This window comes from Oncorhynchus masou, unplaced genomic scaffold (genome assembly GCF_036934945.1).
Source record: "Oncorhynchus masou masou isolate Uvic2021 unplaced genomic scaffold, UVic_Omas_1.1 unplaced_scaffold_2658, whole genome shotgun sequence".
NCBI lineage: Eukaryota > Metazoa > Chordata > Actinopteri > Salmoniformes > Salmonidae > Oncorhynchus > Oncorhynchus masou.
Genome location: NW_027009093.1, coordinates 15,001 through 23,031, shown reverse-complemented (window position 1 = coordinate 23,031; position 8,031 = coordinate 15,001). Strand labels below are relative to the sequence as shown.

The window sequence follows — 8,031 nt, the reverse complement described above, 5'->3', positions numbered from 1 at the left end:
ATGTGGGGGTTCAGAGGGACGGATGTGGGGGTTCAGAGGGATGATGTGGGGGTTCAGAGGGATGGATGTGGGGTTCAGAGGGGCGGATGTGGGGGTTCAGAGGGCGGATGTGGGGTTCAGAGGGGCAGGATGTGGGGTTCAGAGGGATGGATGTGGGGGTTCAGAGGGCTGGATGTGGGGGTTCAGAGGGCTGGATGTGGGGGTTCAGAGGGTGGATGTGGGGGTTCAGAGGGTGGATGTGGGGGTTCAGAGGGCTGGATGTGGGGGTTCAGAGGGCTGGATGTGGGGGTTCAGAGGGATGGATGTGGGGTTCAGAGGGATGGATGTGGGGTTCAGAGGGATGGATGTGGGGTTCAGAGGGGATGTGGGTTCAGGATGTGGGGTTCAGAGGGCGGATGTGGGGTTCAGAGGGGTGGATGTGGGGGTTCAGAGGGTGGATGTGGGGGTTCAGAGGGCTGGATGTGGGGGTTCAGAGGGATGGATGTGGGGTTCAGAGGGGCGGATGTGGGGTTCAGAGGGCGGATGTGGGGGTTCAGAGGGGGAGGGGCGGATGTGGGGTTCAGAGGGCGGATGTGGGGTTCAGAGGGCGGATGTGGGGTTCAGAGGGGGGATGTGGGGTTCAGAGGGATGGATGTGGGGGTTCAGAGGGATGGATGTGGGGGTTCAGAGGGCGGATGTGGGGTTCAGAGGGCGGATGTGGGGTTCAGAGGGCTGGATGTGGGGTTCAGAGGGCGGATGTGGGGTTCAGAGGGTGGATGTGGGGGTTCAGAGGGTGGATGTGGGGGTTCAGAGGGTGGATGTGGGGTTCAGAGGGCGGATGTGGGGTTCAGAGGGCGGATGTGGGGTTCAGAGGGCTGAAGGCAGCGGTGTAAAGTACTTAAGTAAAAAATACTTTAAAGTACTACGTAAGTTGTTTTTTGGGGGCATCTGTACTTTACTATTTATATTTTTTTACTTCTACTCCACTATACTCCTAATGAAAATAACGTACTTTCTACTCCATACATTTTCCATGACACCCAAAAGTACGAAACATTTTGAATGCTTAGCAGGACAGGAAAATGGTCTAATTCAAGCACAGAGAAAATCCCTGGTCATACATCAGCCCTATGAAGAGCATCCTCTGTGCCCATCAGAGGGCTTGATATCTCAGTGCATGTCTAATGATAACCGTCACAGTCTCATCTCGGATACAAGGCTAGCTTGTTCAGCGTGGCTATCCTGTTAGCAAGCATACAGCCCAGCCAACCTATAGCCTTCGTCCCACATTGTCTGTTGTTATGCCTTACACCATTATAACAATGATATGATCATTCAGCAGATGGCTTTATCCACAGTGACAGTGATCCAGTTGAAACAGCAGCAGTCAGAAGTCTGGACACCGACTCATTACAGGGGGTTTCTTTATTTGGACTATTCTCTACATTGTAGAATAATAGTGAAGACATCAACACTATGAAATAACACATATGGAATCATGGAGTAACCAAAAAACCCGTGAATGAGTCGGTGTGTCCAAACGCTAACGTCTCCTTACCAGGCAGTCCAGTTGGGACACGGGACTCTTGCTGCCCGGCTGGCTGATGTCCCAGATCTTAACGCAGCCCTTGCCACCGGTGTAGACGTGGCGCGTGGGGTTGCTGATGGTGACGGCGCACACCACCTCGCCGTGGCTCAGCGTGTTGATCTGGCGGCGTGGCGTGGGATGCCGGGCCTATGAGAGCGTCCGGGGGAAAGGGCACCGGCTGCATCTGGCCGTCGGCGCTCACGTGAAAGGAGTAGGCACTACCGTGGGGAGAAAGGACAGTTGTTTTGAGACCAAATGAAACCTGGAACCAAAACGTTGGACTTGACCTGTGACTTTCAGGCTCTCGTGATAAACAGTTTAAACAAAGAGAGGGTTTGGAGACTTACGGTTTCCCTCCAGAGATGGATGTGAGACTGGCTTGCAGGCCTGGTCGCATGTGGGAGTGAGGGTCAAACCCCGCCTGGGAGAACAGACTGCATGTTAACATGAACAAACAGTGGAAAGCCTTTCCATGCAGCCAACGAGGCCAAATGTTCAAACAGGAAACTTAGCATCACTGCCTCTGTGGGGTCAAATAAGACAGGGGAAGTCTAGTACTATTTCAGAAGGTCCGATCACACAAATGTCCTATGTGGCAAAACCCCCACCTCACAACCCAATGCCACCCAAAACAGTTCACACACATCTTGTTGGCAGAGAGATAGTTTTGCAGTTTTAAGTTACATTGTTCGCAATTCTCTGCATTGGGCAGAGATTTTTGTTGCTGTTTTAAAGCTAATTTCCTGCAGGCCTTGTTTGCATTTATAAACTAGGTGGTTCAGACCGTATACAACGGTTGGGGCGGCAGGGTAGCCTAGTGGTTGGAGCCCTGAACGCTGACAGCCGTGGTATATCAGACCGTATACAACGGTTGGGGCGACAGGGTAGCCTAGTGGTTGGAGCCCTGAACGCTGACAGCCGTGGTATATCAGACAGTATACAACGGTTGGGGCGGCAGGGTAGCCTAGTGGTTGGAGCGCTGAACGCTGACAGCCGTGGTATATCAGACCGTATACAACGGTTGGGGCGGCAGGGTAGCCTAGTGGTTGGAGCCCTGAACGCTGACAGCCGTGGTATATCAGACCGTATACAACGGTTGGGGGGCGGCAGGGTAGCCTAGTGGTTGGAGCCCTGAACGCTGACAGCCGTGGTATATCAGACCGTATACAACGGTTGGGGCGGCAGGGTAGCCTAGTGGTTGGAGCCCTGAACGCTGACAGCCGTGGTATATCAGACCGTATACAACGGTTGGGGGGCAGGGTAGCCTAGTGGTTGGAGCCCTGAACGCTGACAGCCGTGGTATATCAGACCGTATACAACGGTTGGGGCGGCAGGGTAGCCTAGTGGTTGGAGCCCTGAACGCTGACAGCCGTGGTATATCAGACCGTATACAGCGGTTGGGGCGGCAGGGTAGCCTAGTGGTTGGAGCGCTGAACGCTGACAGCCGTGGTATATCAGACCGTATACAACGGTTGGGGCGACAGGGTAGCCTAGTGGTTGGAGCCCTGAACGCTGACAGCCGTGGTATATCAGACCGTAAACAACGGTTGGGGCGGCAGGGTAGCCTAGTGGTTGGAGCCCTGAACGCTGACAGCCGTGGTATATCAGACCGTATACAACGGTTGGGGCGGCAGGGTAGCCTAGTGGTTGGAGCGCTGAACGCTGACAGCCGTGGTATATCAGACCGTATACAGCGGTTGGGGCGGCAGGGTAGCCTAGTGGTTGGAGCGCTGAACGCTGACAGCCGTGGTATATCAGACCGTATACAACGGTTGGGGCGGCAGGGTAGCCTAGTGGTTGGAGCGCTGAACGCTGACAGCCGTGGTATATCAGACCGTATACAACGGTTGGGGCGGCAGGGTAGTCTAGTGGTTGGAGCCCTGAACGCTGACAGCCGTGGTATATCAGACCGTATACAACGGTTGGGGCGGCAGGGTAGCCTAGTGGTTGGAGCCCTGAACGCTGACAGCCGTGGTATATCAGACCGTATCCAACGGTTGGGGCGACAGGGTAGCCTAGTGGTTGGAGCCCTGAACGCTGACAGCCGTGGTATATCAGACCGTATACAACGGTTGGGGGGCAGGGTAGCCTAGTGGTTGGAGCGCTGAACGCTGACAGCCGTGGTATATCAGACCGTATACAACGGTTGGGGCGACAGGGTAGCCTAGTGGTTGGAGCCCTGAACGCTGACAGCCGTGGTATATCAGACCGTATACAACGGTTGGGGCGACAGGGTAGCCTAGTGGTTGGAGCCCTGAACGCTGACAGCCGTGGTATATCAGACCGTATACAACGGTTGGGGCGGCAGGGTAGCCTAGTGGTTGGAGCCCTGAACGCTGACAGCCGTGGTATATCAGACCGTATACAACGGTTGGGGCGACAGGGTAGCCTAGTGGTTGGAGCCCTGAACGCTGACAGCCGTGGTATATCAGACCGTAAACAACGGTTGGGGCGGCAGGGTAGCCTAGTGGTTGGAGCCCTGAACGCTGACAGCCGTGGTATATCAGACCGTATACAACGGTTGGGGCGGCAGGGTAGCCTAGTGGTTGGAGCGCTGAACGCTGACAGCCGTGGTATATCAGACCGTATACAACGGTTGGGGCGGCAGGGTAGCCTAGTGGTTGGAGCGCTGAACGCTGACAGCCGTGGTATATCAGACCGTATACAACGGTTGGGGCGGCAGGGTAGCCTAGTGGTTGGAGCCCTGAACGCTGACAGCCGTGGTATATTAGACCGTATACAACGGTTGGGGCGGCAGGGTAGCCTAGTGGTTGGAGCGCTGAACGCTGACAGCCGTGGTATATCAGACCGTATACAACGGTTGGGGCGACAGGGTAGCCTAGTGGTTGGAGCGCTGAACGCTGACAGCCGTGGTATATCAGACCGTATACAACGGTTGGGGCGGCAGGGTAGCCTAGTGGTTGGAGCCCTGAACGCTGACAGCCGTGGTATATCAGACCGTATACAACGGTTGGGGGCGACAGGGTAGCCTAGTGGTTGGAGCGCTGAACGCTGACAGCCGTGGTATATCAGACCGTATACAACGGTTGGGGCGGCAGGGTAGCCTAGTGGTTGGAGCGCTGAACGCTGACAGCCGTGGTATATCAGACCGTATACAACGGTTGGGGCGACAGGGTAGCCTAGTGGTTGGAGCCCTGAACGCTGACAGCCGTGGTATATCAGACCATATACAACGGTTGGGGCGGCAGGGTAGCCTAGTGGTTGGAGCGCTGAACGCTGACAGCCGTGGTATATCAGACCGTATACAACGGTTGGGGCGGCAGGGTAGCCTAGTGGTTGGAGCCCTGAACGCTGACAGCCGTGGTATATCAGACCGTATACAACGGTTGGGGCGGCAGGGTAGCCTAGTGGTTGGAGCCCTGAACGCTGACAGCCGTGGTATATCAGACCGTATACAACGGTTGGGCGACAGGGTAGCCTAGTGGTTGGAGTCCTGAACGCTGACAGCCGTGGTATATCAGACCGTATACAACGGTTGGGGCGGCAGGGTAGCCTAGTGGTTGGAGTCCTGAACGCTGACAGCCGTGGTATATCAGACCGTATACAACGGTTGGGGCGGCAGGGTAGCCTAGTGGTTGGAGTCCTGAACGCTGACAGCCGTGGTATATCAGACCGTATACAACGGTTGGGGCGGCAGGGTAGCCTAGTGGTTGGAGTCCTGAACGCTGACAGCCGTGGTATATCAGACCGTATACAACGGTTGGGGCGACAGGGTAGCCTAGTGGTTGGAGCCCTGAACGCTGACAGCCGTGGTATATCAGACCGTATACAACGGTTGGGGCGGCAGGGTAGCCTAGTGGTTGGAGCGCTGAACGCTGACAGCCGTGGTATATCAGACCGTATACAACGGTTGGGGCGACAGGGTAGCCTAGTGGTTGGAGCCCTGAACGCTGACAGCCGTGGTATATCAGACCGTATACAACGGTTGGGCGACAGGGTAGCCTAGTGGTTGGAGCCCTGAACGCTGACAGCCGTGGTATATCAGACCGTAAACAACGGTTATGACAACATGTGTTTTTACTTCTCCAACTACATTGGTAACCAGTTTCTAATAGCAATAAGGCACCTTGGGAGTTTGTGGTATGTGGCCAATATACCATTAGTAAGGGCTGTATCCAGGCACTCCGCGCTGCGTCGTTCATAAGAACAGCCCTAAGCCGTGGTATATTGGCCACATACCACACCCTCTTGGCTCTTATTGCTTAATTAAACGATACCAGGGGCAGAAGCCTGACTTAGTTCAGTAGTACTAGTAGAGACCCGTGCTCCGTATTGAACCAGTTATGAGTATGTGGGACACAAGGGGAATTCTTACTATCACTTCATACAGTGCTGTGGATTCTACACTCCTTTAAAGGCAGAGCCTTAGCCTGGTTTGCGGTAACGCTGTAAAAGGGGAGCTTGCTAATGCTATCCTGTGTGATGAGAGCCTGGGAGACTCACACACACACACAAGTGTTTTGACAGGGTTGTTATTTCCCTCCCTTGTAGCACCAGACATCAAAGCAGTGGACTTAGGCAATAGAAACCTTGGAGTTCGCTAACAATTTACACAGAGAGGAGAGAAATTATTTTTTATGTATTTCTAAAGAAATATTGAAAAAGTGAATTATTGAAATAGGAAATTCATTGTAAACTGGCTGCTAGTCATATTACCATTAGTAACTGTAGCCTGTGTGACTGTGTCGTATTAGTAACTGTATCCTGTGTGACTGTCGTATTAGTAACTGTAGCCTGTGTGACTGTGTCGTATTAGTAACTGTAGCCTGTGTGACTGTGTCGTATTAGTAACTGTATCCTGTGTGACTGTCGTATTAGTAACGGTAGCCTGTGTGACTGTCGTATTAGTAACGGTAGCCTGTGTGACTGTCGTATTAGTAACTGTATCCTGTGTGACTGTCGTATTAGTAACTGTATCCTGTGTGACTGTGTCGTATTAGTAACTGTAGCCTGTGTGACTGTCGTATTAGTAACTGTAGCCTGTGTGACTGTGTCGTATTAGTAACTGTATCCTGTGTGACTGTCGTATTAGTAACTGTATCCTGTGTGACTGTCGTATTAGTAACTGTAGCCTGTGTGACTGTCGTATTAGTAACTGTAGCCTGTGTGACTGTCGTATTAGTAACTGTATCCTGTGTGACTGTGTCGTATTAGTAACTGTATCCTGTGTGACTGTGTCGTATTAGTAACTGTATCCTGTGTGACTGTGTCGTATTAGTAACTGTATCCTGTGTGACTGTCGTATTAGTAACTGTAGCCTGTGTGACTGTGTCGTATTAGTAACTGTATCCTGTGTGACTGTCGTATTAGTAACTGTATCCTGTGTGACTGTCGTATTAGTAACTGTAGCCTGTGTGACTGTCGTATTAGTAACTGTAGCCTGTGTGACTGTGTCGTATTAGTAACTGTATCCTGTGTGACTGTCGTATTAGTAACTGTATCCTGTGTGACTGTCGTATTAGTAACTGTAGCCTGTGTGACTGTCGTATTAGTAACTGTATCCTGTGTGACTGTGTCGTATTAGTAACTGTATCCTGTGTGACTGTGTCGTATTAGTAACTGTATCCTGTGTGACTGTGTCGTATTAGTAACTGTATCCTGTGTGACTGTGTCGTATTAGTAACTGTATCCTGTGTGACTGTCGTATTAGTAACTGTAGCCTGTGTGACTGTGTCGTATTAGTAACTGTATCCTGTGTGACTGTGTCGTATTAGTAACTGTATCCTGTGTGACTGTCGTATTAGTAACTGTATCCTGTGTGACTGTCGTATTAGTAACTGTAGCCTGTGTGACTGTCGTATTAGTAACTGTATCCTGTGTGACTGTGTCGTATTAGTAACTGTAGCCAGTGTGACTGTGTCGTATTAGTAACTGTATCCTGTGTGACTGTCGTATTAGTAACTGTAGCCAGTGTGACTGTCGTATTAGTAACTGTAGCCTGTGTGACTCTCGTATTAGTAACGGTGTATAGGGAAGAGAGGCTGAATGTGAGTATGTGAGGTGAAGGGGGAGTTTTAGGGGAGCGTACCATGGGCGAGCGTCCGTACGCAGCAGCGGCCACGCTCATCTGGGGGGAGATGTGGAGGCCGGCGTAGACCCCGGGGCTGGTCAGGGAGCCGTTCATCTCGTGGTGGCCCATCATGGCGAAGGGCGTGGCGTAGGAGCCAGCTATGGACAAAGGGGTACGCAGGGCTGGAGCAGCTAGAGGGAGGGAGGAGAGAGAGACCGTAAGAACAACTGATTCTGTCATAGGCAAATGGGCAGACCTACAAGGAAGTGGTTAGCGGGCGAGTGTGTTTGTATACATGTGGGTATGAGTGTGTGTGTGGACTCACCCAGTGCCTCCATGCCCGAGGGCTTGCCCATGATGGGCCGTAGACCAGGGGTGGTGCTGGTGCCTGGTGTGGGGGCATCGTTACGAGGTGTGGGGGTGTTAGACTTCA

At 52.6% G+C, this 8,031-nt stretch overlaps 1 pseudogene; it reads right to left on the bottom strand.

The window, feature by feature from the left end:
* Positions 1–1,314: 1,314 nt before the first annotated feature.
* The window catches only part of LOC135533779 (transducin-like enhancer protein 3-B), a 16,303-nt pseudogene continuing 9,586 nt past the window's right edge, over positions 1,315–8,031 (bottom strand).